Source organism: Malaclemys terrapin, chromosome 3, assembly GCF_027887155.1.
Source record: "Malaclemys terrapin pileata isolate rMalTer1 chromosome 3, rMalTer1.hap1, whole genome shotgun sequence".
NCBI classification, from domain to species: domain Eukaryota; kingdom Metazoa; phylum Chordata; order Testudines; family Emydidae; genus Malaclemys; species Malaclemys terrapin.
Window position 1 is genome coordinate 208,367,577 of NC_071507.1, and position 21,692 is coordinate 208,389,268.

Here is a 21,692-nt window from a genome sequence, read left to right on the forward strand (position 1 = left end):
CGGAGACCCAGACAAAGGTGGTGGAACTGGATCCCCTGCAACGACTGCAACAGCCGTAGTGGATCCAATCCCAGAGACCCAGCCAAAGCCAGTCCCAGAACCGGAACTGGCAACGCAACCAGCACCAGAACCATTGCCAGCCCTGAGTCCAGCGCTTGCAAACCCGTCTACAACTCCAATGCCAGAGGGCACCAGCGAGCCTGAACTGGCGGAAGCAGCAGATAACCCTACCCAAGAGGCTCAGCCAGAGCCTGAGTTACCACATAGTGCACCAGCGGACAGCGGTTCACAGTCAATGGAAACAGCCCCAGCACCTGCATCGCTTCCAGAGGGACCAAGCCCCAGTCCACAGTCCAAGGAGGAACTAATGTCTCCAGCATCAAGGGAACAGTTCCAGGCCGAGCAGGAAGCAGATGACAGCCTTCAGAAAGCTTGGGCGGCGGCGCGGAGCACCCCACCGCCTCTCAGCTCTTCTAACCGATCCCGGTTTGTTGTAGAACAAGGACTTTTATACAAGGAGACTCTTTCTGGTGGGCACCAGGAAGACTGGCATCCTCAAAGGCAGTTGGTAGTTCCCACTAAGTATCGGGTAAAGCTCTTGAGCTTAGCCCATGATCATCCCAGTGGCCATTCTGGGGTGAACAGAACCAAAGACCGGTTGGGGAAGTCCTTCCACTGGGAGGGAATGGGCAAGGACGTTGCTAATTATGTCCGGTCTTGTGAGGTGTGCCAACGAGTGGGAAAACCCCAAGACCAGGTTAAAGCCCCTCTCCAGCCACTACCCATAATTGAGGTCCCATTTCAGCGCGTAGCTGTGGATATTCTGGGTCCTTTCCCAAAGAAGACACCCAGAGGAAAGCAGTACGTACTGACTTTCATGGATTTTGCTACCCGATGGCCGGAAGCAGTACCCTTAAGCAACACCAGGGCTAAAGGTGTGTGCCAGGCATTAACAGACATTTTTGCCAGGGTAGGTTGGCCCTCCAACATCCTTACAGATTCGGGAACTAACTTCCTGGCAGGAAACATGGAAAACCTGTGGGAAGCTCATGGGGTGAATCACTTGGTTGCCACCCCTTACCACCATGAAACCAATGGCCTGGTGGAGAGGTTTAATGGAACTTTGGGGGCCATGATACGTAAATTTGTAAATGAACACTCCAATGATTGGGACCTAGTGTTGCAGCAGTTGCTTTTTGCCTACAGGGCTGTACCACATCCCAGTTTAGGGTTTTCACCATTTGAACTTGTGTATGGCCGTGAGGTTAAGGGACCATTACAGTTGGTGAACTGCATTTCCACTGAGGACTCTTCCATCGCCAGGGGAGCGCTGGCGCAGGTCTGCCGCCCGGCACAGCAATGCTGAGAGGTGCCAGTGTAGACCCAACCCACTTCCCTCAGCCCACACCCTGACCCTGTTCCCTCAGCCTCCCCCGCAGTCCCCCCTGTACCTCCCACCCCAAACCCACTGCCCTCAGCCCCCGCCCTGACCCTGTTCCCTCAGCCTCCCCTGCAGTCCCCCCTGTACCTCCCACCCCAAACCCACTGCCCTCAGCCCCCGCCCTGACCCTGTTCCCTCAGCCTCCCCCGCAGTCTCCCCTGTACCTCCCACCCCAAACCCACTGCCCTCAGTCCCCGCCCTGACCCTGTTCCCTCAGCCTCCCCCGCAGTCCCCCCTGTACCTCCCACCCCAAACCCACTGCCCTCAGCCCCCACCCTGACCCTGTTCCCTCAGCCTCCCCCGCAGTCCCCCCTGTACCTCCCACCCCAAACCCACTGCCCTCAGCCCCCGCCCTGACCCTGTTCCCTCAGCCTCCCCTGCAGTCCCCCCGTACCTCCCACCCCAAACCCACTGCCCTCAGCCCCCGCCCTGACCCTGTTCCCTCAGCCTCCCCCGCAGTCCCCCCTGTACCTCCCACCCCGAACCCACTGCCTTCAGTCCCTGCCCTACCCCAAATCTCTTCTTTAGCCTCTCCCGTCATCCCACCCCCATCGCTCCCCCTGCTGTCCCACCCCCTCAACTTCCCCCCCATTCCAGTCCTGCTCCCCTCCGTCTCATCCCCTCCAGACCCTGTCCCTCTCCCCAGCCCCATTGTCTCCCCCGCCCCGCCCCTGTCCCATTCATGCTCCCCTCAGCCCCTACCCTGCTCCCCCCATCCCAGTCCTGTCCCATCCCTCTCAGCCCCCCTGACTCGCCCAGTCCTGTCCCCCTCAGTTCCTCCACCCTGCTTCCCCTGGTCCATCCCCACACACCCACCGACTTCCTCGACCTCCCTCCCCCCAATCCCACTGCCTGGACTCACCCCCGTGCCACTCAGGACATGCAGGAAAAAGAGGCAATGGGCTTAAACTGTAGCAAGGGAGATTTAAGTTAGACATTAGGAAAAACTTCCTAACTGTAGAAGTAGTTAAGCACTGGACAAATTACCTAGAGAGGTTATGGAATAGCAGTCATTGGAGTTTTTTAAGAGGTTAGACAAACACCTGTCAAGGATGGTCTAGTGTTGTTGTTACTCAGTCCTGCCTCAGTGCAGGGGTTTGACTAGATGACCTGTTGATGTCCCTTCCAGTCCTACATTGCTGTGATTCACACTGAATTGCCTTGTGCCACTGTCTCGTAGTAGTGGCACACAGTTCTCTGACATGCAGGTTTATAACATTGTAGTTAATATACACTTTAGAGCAGAGCAATTTTAAAGCTCTGCCTGTTCAGACCAACTGAGCTGAAAATTGTGATCTATAGTATTCAAAACTGTTAAGATGTGGCTGAAATAAAATCAGCCTGAATTGCTCAACGATATCAATGGAATCAGCATTGCGCTGCTCTATATTGTAAAACATTCCAGTGAAATCTTGCAAGTATTCCATAGCACGCCGCCTTGCCCACATGGTAACTAAGCAGAACATCTTCCTGTTTCAACGTTCTTAACTTGTATCCCAGAGCTCCTAAAAGTTGGGGGTTTTTCAAACACTGAATACTGCTAAGTTATGAGTTTTAACAGTTTTTTTTTCTTTTAAACCACAGCACTGAATGTTGTTCTAAATTTTTTTTCCAAATTTTCTTAAACTCCCAGTTTACCTCCGGCTGATGTTCATTGTGAAAAGTATTGCAGGTCTAATAATAATATTTGGCACTTCTGTAATTCACTGTCCAACCTGTGTTTTGTGCCCTCCTCTGGTGGATTTTTAGAGGATAACTGTATAGCTACCAGCTAAGGGAGTTAGATCTTGAACTCAAGTAGTAGAAGCTCATGCTTCTAAGTCTGGATGGCTCGGGTTCAATCTTTGGTGACTAGCTATGATGGAGGTTGCTACACTTATCATCCCTTTAATCAGAGGTTCTGAATATGCTTTGTTGTAGGCAGAGCTAGCCTATAGTTAAGCAACCGAAAATTTAGAATGGGAAATGTTGAAATGTTGGGAAGCCTTATAATTTTGCCAGTCTGGAACGAACATCCCATCTGAGGGATGGGGGCGGGGAGAGAGGAGAGTGAGACAGGACCAGGAAACTGGGACAAGGAATCCAGAGCGGTAGTGGGGGGCAGTTGAAATCAGATGAGGAGCTGGGGCGGGTTAGACAGCAATAGGATAGACCTAGACTGGAGGGGACGGGGAAGAAGGGTCTTTGACTACTAGAGACCACTCCATTCAGGAGCCTGGGATAGACCCAGGATTCCTGAGTTTCACAGTTCCTCTTCTGTCAGCAGATATCTGTGAAACCCAGTGGCAAAAAAAAGTGTCTCATCCCCCTATAGAGCTGTTCTATCACATATAGGATGACAACCTACTGCCTCTGCCATCACTTACTCCATTAGCTCAAGTGGCAGAAGTCTGTGCAGTGGATCTAAAGGTTCATCGGCAGGGTTGGAGCCATGCGAGTTTCACGATGATTCCACAGGCCAGAATTTCTGGGGCAGTTCAGTTTTGATTTTTACAAAAAACCCTGGGGAAATGCATACAGAAATAGGGTGAGCAGATGCCTAAATTAGGGAATCTCAAGTAGGAGTAGAGAGGTTATTTTATCTCTGTATTTGGCACTGGTGCAACCACTGCTGGAATCCTGTGTCCAGTTCTGGGGTGCACAATTTAAGCAGGATATTGATAAATTGGAGGGTGTTCAGAGAAGAGTCACAAGACTGATTTAAAGGATTATAAAACATGCCTTATAGTGATCGACTCAAGGACCTCAATCTATTTAGCTTAACAAAAAGAAGGTTAAGAAGTGACTTGGTTATAGACTGTAAGTATCTACCTGGGGAACAAATAGTTGTTAATGGGCCCTTCAGTCTAGCAGAGAAAGGTAGAGCGTGAGCCAACGGTTGGAAGTTGCAGCTAGACAAATTCAGACTGGGTATAAGGCATACCTTTTCAATGTGAGAGTAATTACCAATTAACAATATACTAAGGGTTATGGTGTTTTTCTAAAAGCTATCCTCTAGGAATTATTTTGGGAAAGTTCTATGTCTGTGCTATACAGGCGGTGAGACCAGGTGATCACCGGATCCCTTCTGGCTTTATAATCTCAGAACTGGGTACATCAATTCACATGCAAAATTCTCATTGAATTCAATAGGTGTCCTTGCCCTGTGGCTTGTGGTGCGGGCTGCAGCAGGGGCCGTACAACCCCTCTCGCAGCTTCCTAGGGCCCCCTCTCATGGCTCTGTGCACCTGTGTCTGTCATTGTCGTCCTCTCCCCTGCCCCTGCCCCGCTCACCCAGTGTGTCCTGATATTTCACTCTTGCGATCTGGTCACCCTAGCTGAGGATCCCTGGACTGGAACCCGGAGTAGAGGGCAGGCCCCGGTTCCCCTACCAGCCACCGAGGGTGAGGCATAGACCAGTGGGGCAGTGAACAGGAAGACTGCCAGGGTCACTGCAGGAGTGACAGAGAATTGAAGGACTGTACTCCAGCAGGGGGGGAAATCCTGAGTGACCTGACCAGGGGGCTGAGTCACAAAGAGGAGGATGTGGTTCCCGGAACCAGAGAGGAGCTGCAGCCTGAAGAGAACAGACTGTGTGACGACACGCAACCATGGAAAGGGTGTTGACCTTGGAGCTAATCCACAGAGTGACCAGCAGGAGGTGTCAAACGAACACCCCATGAGTGGCACACCCGGTCACACTCCCATTGTGCCACGTGCTGAACTCGCATCTACAGGGGGACACGGTCCCTGCCCTGAAGAGACTCCAATGTCCAGCTCCTGCTCCCTCTGCAAAGGGACCTGAGCCACCATTAAACAAAGAGACAGAGGGTGAAAAATCAGCCATGTCTCACTCAATCCGTGACACACCCAACAGCGGGGTCAGATTCCCTTGCCTTCAGGGGAGTGAGGCCTCCAGGGAACCCGACCCAGACAAGATGGAAAAGACTAATCCCAACTATCCATATAAATGACGGGGTCTGTATTAGCTGTTACCACTCAAGAAAGAGATGGGACCATCCGCAGGCACAGCCACCCGCAGCGTCCAGTGGCTGCAGTTCAGCATTCCCGGCCAATGGGAGCCGCGGGAAGCAGCGCAGGCCGCAGGGATGTGCTGGCCGCCACTTCCCGCAGCTCCCATTGGCCAGGAATGGTGAACCACGGCCACTGGGCGCTGCGGGCAACCGTGCCTGGGGACAGTCAATGTAAAATTGTCTCGCGACCCACCACTGGATTACCCTGACGAGCTGTGTGCGGCCCGCGGGCTGCAGGTTGCCCACCACGGGCCTAGACTGATACCAGACACCTCTGTGTTCTTGGGGAACCAGGGTGCATTATCCAGCCTGACTCATGAAAGACCCCCGCCTCCCCCCCACCATCCTCTGCATAAACCAAAACCCATCAGAGGACAAAACTTGCAGAGAGCAGTGAAGGGTGCTGGGAGAAACACCTAGACCCCTCCTGACAAGGGTGACAAGATGAAGACATCTCCATTAGCATACAGAATAGAGAGCAGAGACAACTCCCCTAGCCTCATCTGCATGGAAGATGGGACAGGAAGACATCTCAGTTTACATACAGAATGGAGAACAGAGAACCACACTGAATTCTGGGACCAGAAAAAGCAGGGAAGCACTGCATCCTGGGAATCTCTGCTCCAGATGCTAATGAACCTATGTCTGCACACACCCAGCTCAGCAATTATCAGACCAATTCTAGTGATGAATCCTTAATTGATATCCAAATACTGAAGCAGCCTAGTTGCACTGTGAGCTCCCTGGAAGAAAACACCACCCATAGCCAAGAGGGATCAGCTCCTATTGTCTAGTCTAAAGAAAACCCTTGAGTCATCAGCTTACCAAGAAACAAATCTACTGTTCTCCCTTGAACAATTGTATTTTCTCTACAAAAATCCCTACTCACCCTCCAGTCAGGGTTCTGATGCTTAGATCCAAACTATGCATCAGTTCCACTGGAACTCCATCTTCTCCTGACTGATCGTGCTGGGGGCCCTGCCTGTCTCCAGCATTCGGGACCCTCAGCTACCACCATCATCTGGGAACCCCGACCAGTTCAAGCCTCATAGAGTGGGTGAGATCCCCCCTCTTTCTCTCTCTCTGTTTTCCTTTCTACCTTAGGTATTAACCTTTAATCATGTGTGGTTATGTTGGTTTAGCCCTCCTTGTGTAGTTATTACTATTATTCAATAAATAACTTTTATGGTTAAGTTGGTTGCTTCTTTTTCTCTTGCTGAACTTTACTCTTTTGTGATTTTAGCTTCCCCCATTCACTCTACAGCAATGCTTCTTTTATCTAAGCTAAAGATCCCTGTGTGAGGTTGTGCAGTTTATATGGTTTTATAAAAACATGATAAGTGAATATAATGTAACTGGGATATGCTTTGTGCAAAAGGTCTCTTGTAAGGTATCATTACAAAGCTCATAATCTACTGAGTATGATCATCCTATTTGTAGACATGTACCACTCTTGTATCTAAAACTAGAAATATAAAACACAACTCTGAGGGGCTATTGTAATTATGTAAAGTGTGGGCCATTAATGATGGTTTGCAATCTTGACGACTCCCATTAACAAGGACCATTGTCTGCAGATGGCTGTGTTTACCTGTTAGTCTTCCTGTATGTGTGTGTGCTGGCAAGTGGGCAATGAAGTCTAAGTATATAAAGGGGTGGAAGAGAACAGAGGGGAGAGGAGCCATCATGAAGAATCCCCTAGCTACCACCTGAGCTGCAACAAGAGCTGTACCAGGAGAAAGAATTGTGCCCAGGCCTGGAAGAAATCCAGTCTGAGAAAAACTTACTGAAGCATCTCTGAGGGTGAGATTCTCTGTATTCAGTTTGATTAGACATAGATTTGCGCATTTTATTTTATTTTGCTTGGTGACTTCCTTTGTTCTGTCTGTTACTACTTGGAACCACTTAAATCCTATTTTCTGTATTTAATAAAATCACTTTGTATTTAGTAATTTACTCAGAGTATGTATTAATAGCTGGGGGAGCAAACAGCTGTGCATATCTCTCTATCAGTGTTATAGAGGGCGAACAATTTATGAGTTTGCCCTGCATAAGCCTTATGCAGGGTGAAACGGATTTATCTGGGTTTAGACCCCATTGGGAGTTGGGCATCTGAGTACTAAAGACAAGCACACTACTGTGAGCTGTTTTCAGGTAAACTTGCAGCTCTGGGACAAGTGATTCAGACCCTGGGTCTGTGTTGGAGCAGACGGGAGTGTCTGGCTCAGCAAGACAGGGTGCTGGAGTCCTGAGCTGGCAGGGAAAACAGGAGCAGGGGTAGTCTTGGTATATTAGGTGGCAGCTCCCAAGGGGGTTTCTGTGATCCAACCCGTCACACCCTGCAACCCCCAAAATACTGTGGGGTTTGCTCATCGAGTAGGTTACTGCCAGTGCAATTGTGTTGTGAGATTGGGGATAGGGACGTGCTGAATCTGGGACACATAAGGGTAACAGCTTGAAAGTACTGTTTGACCCAGTCCATGGAGCCCAGGGGCATATAAGGGGGGACAGCTTGAAAGTGCTGCTTCCTCCAGCCCAGTGAGTCCAGAGACATATAAGGGGTCAGCTTGACAGTGCTGATTGACCCGGTCCGCTCAGACTTGCTCTATTAATGTATGTGGGGTGTGGGTGTGTGTTCATCCGGTTCTGGGGCTGGAGAAACCCAGCCCTGGGGAACCTAGGTCCTGCAGGATAGCTCCACTGGGAGGGGACTTGCAGAAGGGAGAAGTAGAGCTCCATATAAAAACACAAATGACACAAACAGTACACTGATAGAATTACAGAATCCCCTTCCCCAGAAGAGTAACCCGAATAAATGAGCATACCCCAAAGTAATGGGCACATCTGGTAACAAGACCCAATCCACCCAGTCCTAATTGCAATCCATTCATAGTCAGCCATGTCAAGCAATGATCCCCAGCCCTACATCCCCAGGGGACTGTGTATGGACATGCACTGCTGTCCTGTGTTGCACAAAGCACATCAGACCAGATTAAGTATCTATTAGATTCTATTGTTTTCCTCTGAATAGCGGAGGAGCTGCTCCTTTCCCTCCTCAAGGGCTGCATTTCCGGAGCTCAGGGTCATGGGCCCCATTTCCAACTGCCACAGGTAAGTGGGTGGCTAACGAGTGTGATGCCGCCTGTGTATCCATCCATGGAGCATTATGAATAGATCTGCAGAGCAGTGGGTTTCAGAGGAACTTGATTAATGGCAAGAAAATGCCAAACAGTCTAAAATCAATAAAACTGATAAACCCTGGGATGAAATGCAGCGAAAGCCATTCCGATCCACTCCGGGTTTCTGTCGGGATATTCAGAGGACCAGAAAATGTAAGTGGGGGATTTAAATGATCTGCAGTTAATTTAACTCCATAGTTAAGCCATGGACCACAAATCTTCAATTACTGGAAGAAACTCTTCCACTCAAGAGAGAAAGGCGAATGACGCGGGTGGAACTGAGACTGGATTGATTATAGCCTGATCAGGCGTATGTGTGACTTGGGTTTGAGGGCAACAGTCCTGCGGTTCGTTCTCATCATAAAAAATACCAGGCAGTTCGGCAAGATGATCTGTCCCCTGCACAGGTCTAGCGTCGCTAAGGGTGCTGCAGAGCAGAGCAGAGAGGGATGCAGCAGCAGAGGTCAGTGGAGAGGGGCAGAGCAGAGGGCAGTTGCACGTCAGGACTGAGAGTTGTGTGTTCAAGCCCATCACCCTCCAGGTGCATTGTTTGGACTGGACTAGCAGGGGCATGGCAGGCCACGGAGGATGGGTGATGCCTTGACACAGAGATGTGTTGATGGTGCCCGTTGGATGCTAGGGAGATGGTGGAATTTGTGGGCCGCTTCTGTTAGTGGGCATGCTGGCAGGGTGGGATTCAGTAGTATGGAAAACAGAAGTAGTATAAGCACCCTAACGTCAATCAAACCATAACACCTCCCCTTGGCCCCTTAAACCCCACCCCCTGACCCCTTAAGCCCCGACCACCTGTCACCTGAAGTCCCATCCATGGGGGTATTACTTCTGGGTTCAAGGTGGACACATGACCGGAAGCAAATTGTGTCATGTGACCCCTCTAAGAACTCCTCCCACTTCCCTCTCCCAATCAGGAGGGGTTTCAGACACGTAGGACTGCCCCGAGAGCAGATTTGACCAATCGGGGGTTTTCCGGGGCGGGGTGACCCGTCCGGAAGTGGATAATGTGACCTCTCTAAGAACTCCTCCCAGCGCCCTCTACCAACTGTGATGGGTTTCAGTCGCATAGGACCGCCCCGAGAGCAGATTTGACCATTCGGCGGTGTTCCAGGGCGGGGTGACCCGCCCAGAAGAGGGTCGTGTGACCCCTTTAAAAACTCCTCCCAGCGCCCTCTGCCGATCAGAGTGCAGCACCATCACCCCATAAGTCCCAGCGCCGGGGCAGAAGAGGCCATCTTTTACCAGGAATGCGTGCTCTAGAAATCGTGGAAACGTGGACTCCTTCACCACCCGTGTGAGAACTTCGGACTTTGTTTTAGCCCTCAGGGCCTTTGACCATCCGTGGAGAAAGCGCTACATCAGCGACAGTTCCGAGGAGGAGGAGGGAGCGACCGAGGGGAGCCCTTTGGCCCAGCCGCTGATGGATACGCCAGAACCCGAAACGCAACTGCTTGCGAGACACCCCAATGAGCGTGGTGGCCTCTTGTCGTCCACGCCCGTGGAGGAGGAAGGCGAACACAGCTCGGGGGAGTCACCGGAGGACAAGGTGAACGGAAAAGACGTCACTCAGGTAAATGAGTGATTAAGAAGTGACGGTTGATGATGGGGTGTAATGGGGTTAGGAACCGTCGGGTTGTGTAAATCTAAAGCAGTGAGGTGCTTACTTTCTTTTCTGAAAATCTCTCAACAACTCGACGATGCCTTTCTAGAAGCCTTTGAGAACTTACACATCGGTAGCCCCGTGGGAGTAAATAGACATAAGCAAAAACAGCTGATGCCTGATATGAGACACAGATATCAAGACGGAAATCTGGAAAAGGACAAAATGGAAGAATGAACCAGCTCAGACTCCCTTATGGAGTTCATTTTTACAGGTGGCTGTAAAAGGTCGTGTTAAACCAGGCGATTAATAAAACGTATTTATTGAAATGTGTCAGTGTGAATGTGTCCCCTTTCATATTTGTGTTAGTAAAAGACGGTACCAGTAAGAGTCATGTCCTCACAGGCAGCTCTGTTAAAGAAAATCTATTACACCCCCAGGAAAGTTGGGAGCTTGAGCGCTATTTCTGAGATGGCCGCTACTAAATCGTCGGAGGCCGAACATAGTCTAGCCCTCCTTTGCTGCGGGGACGATTTGCTAAGTCATTTTAAAAGCACCAGGTTTCTCTTTACAGAGCTAGACATGTGTTCGGTCAGCAACCCCAGCTGTTACAAGCAGTTCTTTATACAGAGGTTGCCAACAACTGTAACACCACACAATATTCTCAAGCATAACAGACAGTGTTTGTTTGGCATTATCCAACACATTTTTTATAAAGTAACTTTTCCCGCAGTTTCTAGGCCCTGGGAGAATTGCAGAAAAGGGGTGTTTCCACCTCGTATCCATTTTAAAAGCCGTAGGGGAGGGTTTTAAACCCTTCTTCTAGGACCCTCTTGTTGTAAATGACTTTCAAGTGAGTTTAGGACCCTGCAGTGGTGAGCAGCAGCTGGGTGGGGGGTTGGGAATCCAAGTGGGGCCTGATTCTGGCAGTTAGGTGCCTAAACCATCAGTTAGGCACTTAAGCCCTTTGGTGAATCTGGCCCCAAGAGGTACCCTGAGTGATCAGTTCTAGGCACATCTTTTCCTTCAGTAACTTTCTAACGATGAAGTACGCATCGTAACCTTTGGAATTGTGCGCTAGGAACGGGTAGTCCTGGAACTCTTTGCCAATAAAGGTCTCAACAAACATAGAAAGACACTCGTCGCCCTTAAATTCCCAGGATTTTTCTGGCTTTAGGGACATAACAAAAATGTAATTGGACGTGTGCAACCCAGTCTCCTGCGTGCATTCAAAATCATAAAAAAAGATCCTTTTCTGATGATTCGGGCTTTCTAAGGCTGTCCATAAAACACAGGTGACTGTCTACATCACCAGCGATCAAACCCTGACACTGCTTACACCGCCTCCCTTTACACCTGTGCCGCTTGGCCACATAAGACTGACACTTATCACACAACGTTTTAGACAGGCATTCGACTTGTTTTTTCGATGCACAGTCGACGTGTCCGTCTAAACTCTCTTTGGATTGACAATACAGTCTACAGCTAGGACACCTCAGCTGCACGCCCGTGCTGTCCAAGCATGTTACGCTCAAACAGAGGCGGCAACGATACCTGTAGGAGTGGTCGTGACTGTACACCGTGTGGCAAAACTCACAATAATTCTTCACACCAAACAACCTTTTCACATCCAGAACCCCGTAGTAATGCTCATCGTGCAACAGGATGAAAAAAGTCTTGGGGTACACTGGGCCCCCCGTTTTAAAAAAGCCCCATCCGCCTTTCGCCGCATACAGCACCACCTGTATATTAACTCCTAAATGCTTTTCAAACGTTGCTACGTCACTGAGCAGAACCTTTTTTTGATCTGACCACCCCAGTTTCTCATGCAACTTTCTCGCCCCCGCTAACAATTCCGCGTCTGTAGGTTGACGGTGGGACATAACGGCCAAGAGCCCACCCACAAAACACAGATTGGTACCGGTGTAAATCAGGTCTACTAAGCATTGTCCCTTTTTATGGAGGATTTGACTACCGCGGATAGAATGTAAAACTCTACGAGCGCCCCCACCCGTTTTTTACAACTGTCACAACGAGGCACAACGTCCCATCGAGATGCAGCTCTCTATTGCTCTGTAGCAGCTTTCAGGCCTGAGCTAAGAAATCCTCAGCAGACAGCTCATCCCTAGTTCTTATGACCGAAAACAAAGGGTTAGTTAAATTTCGGCTCTAAATGTAACTGAACATAATCATCATAATCACCATTAACGTCATCCAGAACTAACTGTATTCCCCTGTGTATGGCTTCAACAACCTGCTGAGCTGAATTGATTCCCTCAGGATTGACAAAACGAAATTCCTCACAATACACCGACCCCCCAAATCTAGGTAATCCACGTTGCCAACTTCTCACTCTCTCCATATACACCTCTGCATTTTCAGGGTTACGTGGGGGTTCCTCTATGGGACCGTCAGCGGCATCTTCTACAGCAGATGCTATTTGAGAGTCAGACTTTAAAAAAGGGAAGAAGGAGGATCCGGGGAACTACAGGCCAGTCAGCCTCACCTCAGTCCCTGGAAAAATCATGGAGCAGGTCCTCAAGGAATCAATTATGAAACATTTAGAGGAGAGGAAAGTGATCAGGAACAGTCAGCATGGATTCACGAAGGGGAAGTCGTGCCTGACTAACCTAATTGCCTTCTATGAGGAGATAACTGGCTCTGTGGATGAGGGGAAAGCAGTGGATGTGTTATTTCTTGACTTTAGCAAAGCTTTTGATACTGTCTCCCACAGTATTCTTGCCACCAAGTTAAAGAAGTATGGGCTGGATGAATGGACTGTAAGGTGGATAGAAAGCTGGCTAGATCCTCGGGCTCAACGGGTAGTGATCAATGGCTCCATGTCTAGTTGGCAGCCGGTTTCAAGTGGAGTGCCCCAAGGGTCGGTCCTGGGGCCGGTTTTGTTTAATATCTTTATTAATGATCTGGAGGATGGTGTGGACTGCACTCTCAGCAAGTTTGCAGATGACACTAAACTAGGAGGCATGGTAGATACACTAGAGGGTAGGGATCGGATACAGAGGGACCTAGACAAATTAGAGGATTGGGCAGAAAAAAACCTGATGAGGTTCAACAAGGACAAGTGCAGAGTCCTGCACTTAGGACGGAAGAATCCCATGCACTGCTACAGACTAGGGACCGAATGGCTAGGTAGCAGTTCTGCTGAAAAGGACCTAGGGGTCACAGTGGATATGAAGCTGGATATGAGTCAACAGTGTGCTCTTGTTGCCAAGAAGGCTAACGGCATTTTGGGCTGTATAAGTAGGGGCATTGCCAGCAGATCGAGGAACGTGATCGTTCCCCTTTATTCGACATTGGTGAGGCCTCATCTGGAATACTGTGTCCAGTTTTGGTCCCCACACTACAAGAAGGATGTGGAAAAATTGGAAAGAGTCCAGCGGAGGGCAACAAAAATGATTAGGGGTCTGGAGCACATGACTTATGAGGAGAGGCTGAGAGAACTGGGATTGTTTAGTCTCCAGAAGAGAAGAATGAGGGGGGATTTGATAGCAGCCTTCAACTACCTGAAGGGGGGTTCCAAAGAGGATGGAGCTCGGCTGTTCTCAGTGGTGGCAGATGACAGAACAAGGAGCAATGGTCTCAAGTTGCAGTGGGGGAGGTCCAGGTTGGATATCAGGAAAAACTATTTCACTAGGAGGGTGGTGAAACACTGGAATGCGTTACCTAGGGAGGTGGTGGAGTCTCCTTCCTTGGAGGTTTTTAAGGCCCGGCTTGACAAAGCCCTGGCTGGGATGATTTAGCTGGGAATTGGTCCTGCTTTGAGCAGGGGGTTGGACTAGATGACCTCTTGAGGTCCCGTCCAACTCTGATATTCTATGATTCTATGACTCCGAGGGGCCTCCGTGAGGATCATCAGGAGGAGATGGGGACCTTCTCGAGAGCCCTCTGGGGAATTTTCTAAACCAGACTCTGCGTGAGAGTCGGGTTCCACCTCCCCATTTTCAGACAAGTCAGTTTGAGAGCCTCCAGTAGGGGGCATCTCTTTTTGTTTTTTTTCCTCATTACTTCTTTAACCTTTTTAAAAATTTTTACTGAGACCCTGGCCTGGAACTTTTTGGCCGCCATTTGTTTGTCCACCAAGAGCTGTCCCCCCTTTTGTTTACACCTGAGCTGATGTGTACCCTTGAGGGTGCCCTTTTTACCCAGGCCCCTTTCCACGGGTAGTCACGCCTGCTCAAAGCCCCCTTTTGGAAAAATTGATGCATTTTTCAAAAAAGTCACCCGCCAGAGCTTTTGCATTTTTGACGTGGTTTCCAGCCCTCCTTTCTCTTAGACCCCCTGAGGATATAGCAGCTTATGGTGTTGGGAGAATGGTTTGTCAGTCCTTGGTTTTTTATTCACAACCCCTAGAGCGCGTACTCCGGGTTTGTGAATTTGAGCGGTTTTGCTCAGGTTTCTCAGGGCTTGGTGTGGTGGTGGCCGCTGAGGAACTGGAGTTGTGTTTGCGTGGTTGGTCTTTACCAGAGTCTTTTGTTTTGTCCTTCGGTTTGACGTATATGAGGTTTGGACTGTTCTGATGTTTCATCTGCACCCTTGTGCTCCGGGCCGGCGCAACCCATTAGGTGACCTAGCCGGTCGCCTAGGGCACTACAATTTGGGGGGCGGCGACCGCGGTGGTATTTCAGCGGCGGGACCTTCCGCTGCCTCGGTGGCGGGGGCGGCATTTCGGGGCGGGACCTTCCGCCCCCTAGGGCGGCAGAAAAGCTGCCGGCGCTCCTGCTTGTGCTGTTTTGTGTTAGCGTTGTTAAAGGTCTCAAAGCAGATTCCTGGTTCTTTGGCGGTTCTGGTGGAGGTGTCCCTGTAGCTTCGACTACAGCATTGTCAGGAAAGCTGCCCGTGCCTATGAGGGGGAGAAAAGACATTTTACGAAACTGAACTTTACCATCTTTCTCACCCACACCTATGGATTTACTTAAAATACAAAACCTCATGAAACAACCAAAGAAATAAGCAAAATATATTTACTGGGCTTCATCCATCCATCAGTCATTGATGCTGGTGAATTTTCCTTTTCAGCTGTCTCTTTCCTTTTTCTTCTGAGCTTGTTTCCCCTCTCGTGTTTTGACCGTACTGTGAAGCAAACAACATTATAAAACACATGAAACTGTCTTGTAAACTTAAAAAAATAAAATATTCATTACGGTGTTTTTCTATTTGAAAAGTCACAGCTTTAACCCAGAATAATGCATTTCAGGCTGTACAACAAACACAGGTTTTGAGTTTATTTCTACCGCTTTAAAAAACAAACCCACAAACATTTTGTAAAAAGACATCTCATTTTGCAAAATAAAAACCAAACTGTTTTTAAAATCCATAGAAAATACTTTTCAATAAACCCACATGCATTGAAAAGGCACATGGTTGTTCTGTCCACCACCACCCCGCCCCCACCCCTGCCATGTGTGTTTGGGCCTTCAGGTTAAAGAACAAACAAAAATGTTAAGTTAGGATTACCCCCAAATCCCTATACAACCTGTGTAATACCTGAAAGTTTTTTTTTTTAATTTAACAGTATTAAGCACATCTATAGTTAAAATGGTTTTTACCTTGGCCTGGTGGTGAAATGCAGCTTAAAGTTCCTGGTTCCATGCTAAACAGATCACACTGCAATAAAGCCAGGCACCATTATTTACTAAGACAGCATGGCCAAAGAATGGCATTATAGAATATCTATTTTCAGAGTTCAAATCAGGGCGCATACCTCCTCTTGCAGTCCAGCAGCAATTCAAGAGCGTTTCTGTTGGAAGAGACAGGCTCCAAGCTCCCTGAGGTTTTTATACCATCCCAACTCTTTGTTTCAAAATAGTCAGCAGGTTGATGGGCTCCCCCCTCCCTAGCATTCCCTTTTGTGGGCTGGGCTGGGGGAATACGTTGTCTGCACAACTGGGCTGCTTTTCTTTTCTATTTTTTTTCTTTTAGTTCAAATACATTTTTCTGTAAGGCCTCTTACAGTGCCCATTCCAAGTGGGGGCCCTTTGCAGAGCTCAATGAATGTCTTGGGGCTTGTTTTTTATCAAGGTCCCCCCTGGCGCTAAATGTTCTGGGGTTAGACACAGACATTGCGTAGCATAACCAATGGCAATAACAGTGTTTAATAGGATTTCCAAACACAGCTCAGCACACAGGCCCCCGAGTTTGCAGTTTATATCCACTGAAGTCCAAGTCACACAGTCATGGTGCCATTGGGCTGGCGCATCTATGACACAGCCCTCACAATCTTCAAAAAGCTTTTCCCTAAGGCAGTGATTAAGCACAGCATGAACAGCAACACGTACAATAGTCCGCAGGACTTTTTCTACGCTCACAACGTGGCACTGGCTCAGTTAGTTCCATGCCAAGCCTCCTCCTAAACTCCTCAGAGCCGTCATCCTCGGAGTCCTCTTCAACAATTTGTATCGGCGTTGAGCAGAACCAAGGTGGGCCCAGTTCATCTTCGCTGCTTGATGCAACGCTGTCCAGGGCCTCCTGCTCCTCTAGAAAGGCATCGTCGAGCTGTCGAGAGATTTTCAGAAAAGAAACAGTGTAAATTCCCACTGCTTGTTTTTAAATTTACAGAACCCCCCCGCCCCCCCGGTTCCTAACCCCATTACACCCCATCATCAACCGTCACTTCTTAATCACTCATTTACCTGAGCGACGTCTTGTCCATTCACCTTGTCCTCCGGTGACTCCCCCAAGCTGTGTTCGCCTTCCTCCTCCAGGGGGGTGGACGACAAGAGGCCACCACACTTATCAGGGTGTCTCACAGGCAGTTGGGTTCGGGTTCTGGCGTATCCATCAACGGCTGGGCCAAAGGGCTCCCCTCGGTCGCTCCCTCCTCCTCCTGGGAACTGTCGCTGATGTAGCACTTTCTCCGCGGATGGTCAAAGGCCCTCGGGGCTAGAACAAAGTCCGAAGTTCTCACGGGAGTGGTGAAGGAGACCACGTTTCCACGATTCCTAAAGCACGCGTTCTTGGTAAAAGATGGCCTCTTCTGCCCCGGTGCTGGGACTTATGGGGTGATGGTGCTGCACTCTGATTGGCAGAGGGCACTGGGAGGAGTTTTTAAAGGGGTCACACGACCCTCTTCTGGGCGGGTCACCCCGCCCTGGAACACCCCCGATTGGTCAGATCTGCTCTTGGGGCGGTCCTACACGACCAAAACCCATTGCGATTGATAGAGGGCGGTGGGAGGAGTTCTTAGAGACATGGCCAGCTCCAGGCACCAGCCAACCAAGCATGTGCTTGGGGCGGCGCCTGGAGGGGGGCGGCACGGCGGGGCGCTCCGGCCCGAGAGCGGGGCTGCGACTGGGCTCGCCGCCTTCCCCGCGGCGCTTCGGCCGCCGGGGAGAGCGGAGAGCCTCGGCCGGACTCGCCGCCCTCCCCCCAGCGCTCTGGCCGCCGGGTGCTCTCCACTCTCCTCCCAGCGCTCTGGCCCCCGGGGGCTCTCCGCCCTCCTCCCGGCACTCTACCCGCCGGGAGGGCTCTCCGCCCTCCTCCCGGTGCTCTGCCCACCGGGGGCTCTCCACTCTCCTCCCGGCGCTCTGGCCGCCAGGGGCTCTCCACCCTCCTCACGGCGCTCTGGCCGCCGGGAGGGCTCTCCGCCCTCCTCACGGCGCTCTGGCCGCCGGGGGCTCTCCGCCCTCCTCCCGGCACTCTGGCCGCCGGGGAGAGTGGAAAGCCCCGGCTGGACTCTCCGCCCTCCTCCCGGCGCTCTGGCCGCCGGGGAGAGTGGAAAGCCCCGGCTGGGCTCTCCGCCCTGCTCCCAGCGCTCTGGCCGCCAGGGGCTCTCTGCCTTCCCCCAGACGCTCTGGCCGCCGGGGAGAGCGGAGAGCCCCAGCCGGGCTCTCCACCCTGCTCCCGGCGCTCTGGCCGCTGGGGGCTCTCCGCCCTCCTCCCAGCACTCTGGCCGCCGGGGGCTCTCCGCCTTCCCCCAGACGCTCTGGCCGCCAGGGAGAGTGGAGAGCCCCGGCTGGGCTCTCCGCCCTCCCCCCGGCACTCCGGCCGGTCGGGGATTGCTCGGCGCCCTCCTCTGCCGCGCTGGTGGTGGTGGTGGGGGGGGGGTGCGGCGGGTGCCTTTTTTGCCTAGGGCGGCAAAAAAGCCAGAGCCGGCCCTGCTTAGAGAGGTCACATTATCCACTTCCGGACGGGTCTCCCTGCCCCGGGACATCCCCAATCAGTCAAATCTGCTCTCGGGGCAGTCCTATGTGGCTGAAACCCCTCTTGATTGGTAGAGGGAGGTGGGAGGAGTTCTTAGAGGGGTCACATGAACCCCTTCTGGATTGGTCACCCCGCTCTGGAACTCCCCCATATTGGTCAAATCTCCTCTCGGGGCAGGCCTACGTGAGCGAAACCCCTCCTGATTGGTAGAGGGAGGTGGGAGCAGTTTTTAGAGGGGTTACATGAACCCCTTCCGGATGGGTCACCCCGCCCTGGAAGTCCCCCATATTGGTCAAATCTCCTCTTGGGGCAGGCCTACGTGAGCGAAACCCATCTTGATTGGTAGAGGGACGTAGGAGGAGTTCTTATAGGGGTCACATGACACACTTTGCTTCCGGTCATGTGTCTGCCTTGACCCCGGAAGTAATACCCCCCATGGGTGGGACTTCTGGTGACAGGTGGTCGGGGCTTAAAGGGTCAAGTGGCAGGGTTGATGGTAGGGCTTTATACTAATACCAAACACCCTTGGAGGCCCTTGCCTTCCAAAAGGGTGGCTTTGTAAATTTAGTATCGGGTCTTCTTGAACGAAAGTCCTTGGACATTTGGGACTTCACTTTCTTTTTTAGCTCGGAGAAGGTTTTCTTGAGGCACATTAAGATCCGTTTGAGAACTGGAACTTTGCTCCTTGAAGGGGATGGTGTCCGAGCTCTGGAGGCCTTTGCTGGCTTTGGAGGAGAACCGTCAGGACTCTCAGTTGCTTTCTCCCCGGCTTGCGAAAGCCCTGTTGTACTCGTAGCAATGGACACCATCTGTGGTTGCTTGGTGGGGGCCGTTTTCCCCATTCCATCCTGCGTCTTGCTCCTGTCTGCTGAAAGGAGCCACACCACTGGCAGCTTGTTGTGGTTGGATGACGCTGAGGAGTCTCCTGGAGTCCATCGCTGTGGAATTCCATGGGATCTTCTGGGCAAGTCAGCACCTGCAGAGACAGCAGGTCTCTTCTGTCGAACCTTATTGCACTTCTTGCAGACTCTGATTGGCGGCTGGTCCCTGGAGAGCTTTGAATTCACAGTTCCATCGAACCCGTGTGGAGCCGTGATGTCTCGAAGACCATGCGGATCAGCAGATCCTTGTGTCTCCTGAGTTTTCTGACCCTTCATCGTTCCTGGATGTGCCTTGCGGCACAGCTGGCAGACTGAGACCTGACCCGCCAAGGGGCAGGAGCTGCTCAACATTTCCATCAGGTGCTTGATCTGCCGGTCGTGCGCAGCCTGCCCAGCAACGAGAGAGTCAAGGATGGATCTTGTCAGCTGCCGAGAGCCTGGTGCCTCTGGGGCAACCTGGTGGCATTGGGTCCTGGGAAGATCTGCCCTGCCCTCACCTGCCTGTGCCTCTGGCCTCAGGCAGGAGCCTTCTCCCGAGATAACCTTCCTCTCCATGTGCAGCTCCAGCGTCTCTTCGGTTCCTTCGGTGCCACTCACACTGGTCAGGGGCTTTCTCAACTCGCTCCTATAAATGTGGAGTGTCACTGCGAGCGTCTTCTCTGTTATTGCGGTTCCTGGAGGTGGCGATGTCAGATCCACCCCTGCTGGCAGAGTGCAGCGATCTGGGTTAGCCTGGTTTCCTGCCGCACCCTCACTCCTGCCCGTCTCCATGGTGGTATCTTCCACTGGCGTTGGAGGACGTGTGGAACAAGAGGAGCTTGTGCTTTGCTTCCCTGTCTGCGATGCGCTGCCATGGTCTGGGGTTTCGTTCCCTTTCGAAGCTGCTGCCCCAGGATGCTTCCAGGAGTAAGACCTGGCCATTTGCTGCCTTCTGTCGGTGGGTAGGGCATGTACATCCTCCAGCCACCTCTGACTGGGGGCCCTTAGAGGCAACTGAATAGACCGAGCCTCCTTGGAACGCACCTGAAAGGGTGACCGGTACGGAGTCACGATGCCCCCGCAGGTAGGGTGAGAGAGCCGGCCTCTCTCCTCTGGGGAAGGAGACATGAACCTCCTCAGGGAATCCTGGATCCTTATGGGCAGTCCCCATCTTTGCTGCACTTGAATCTTTGTAACGTGGAACACCAGCTGCTTTTTAATGTCCCTCCCAAGGAAGAGCGGCTCCCCAAGGATGGGAACCACCTCAACCTCGGGCTTTGCCTTCAGGGAGGACAGCTTGGGAACCGGGGGTAGGAAACCCCGCAGGGATTTCCACAGGGCATCCGGCAAACCCCACTCCTGCTGCAGCTTCTTCTGCTGCATGTGCCAGTCCCAGTTCTCCCTGACCTCATCGAGCAGGAAATCGGTCTCCATCTCACTGAACTCCACCCCAGCTCCCCTGGCTGGGACGGCGGGAGGCAGCTTTGCCGGGGGCTCTGGGTCTAGGGTGAGCAGGCCCCGCTGCATGACGAGATGCTCACGCCATATGTGGAGTGTGATGGGGTGGGCAGGCTGTTGTCCCATCGTTGGCAATGCCACTGTCCTGGGCTTGCCTGGCTCACCAGGGGGGCGGAGTGGCCTAGGCAGGGCAGTCTCTCTCACGAGGGGAGCATCTCTGTGCGACTCTCTCACCATCTTAGGAAACGCCTTCATTTGGATCTCCGAGCATTTCTGAGCCACGTGCTCCTGCAGCTTGATCACTGCCGTGGGCACAAGCCTGGCGAGGATGGCACCAGGGGATGCCATGATCCTGTGGGCCTTTTGGGGCAGGGATTCCGAGGGGCAGACACATGGTTCCTGGATCTCCAGGGCACGCTGAGGGCTGGTGTTGGATCTCAGGGGTTTTGTTTGTGGAGCTGGAGGCAGAAGAGCCGTGTGGGGTTTCTGGGGGGTGAGGGGTAAGCCCTGCTCATGCTGGAGTCTCCTTGAGTGCACATGACAGTCCAGCTCCTCCTGGACTTCATCGCTTGGGAAAGGGCCCCTGTTCATGTAGAGCTTCGCCCTGGGGTCTCTGTCCGGTATTTGCGGAGCAGGGGCGTTAGGGATCACCTTGGCCAGCGACTCAGTGGATAGGGTAGGTGCCCCCAGTTGGCTCTCCAAAAGCTTCTGTCGGATGTTGAAGTCTGAGCCATGGGCTGACGTCTGGTCCAGACCCGTGATCTGCTCTCGCCGGTCTCGTCTGCTGTGGACAGGAGGCCTAGGGAGAGGTTGGGCTTGGATGGGATGAGTGGATCCTTCCCAGCCCGCGACAGGCACGATCTCCCTTGTGCAGCAGAGGGGCTCTGACCGAGTCACGGAGGCTTCTCCCAGGGAAAAGGAGCTGTGACTCCAGAGGGAAGAGGGGTTGCATTCCATAGACAAATA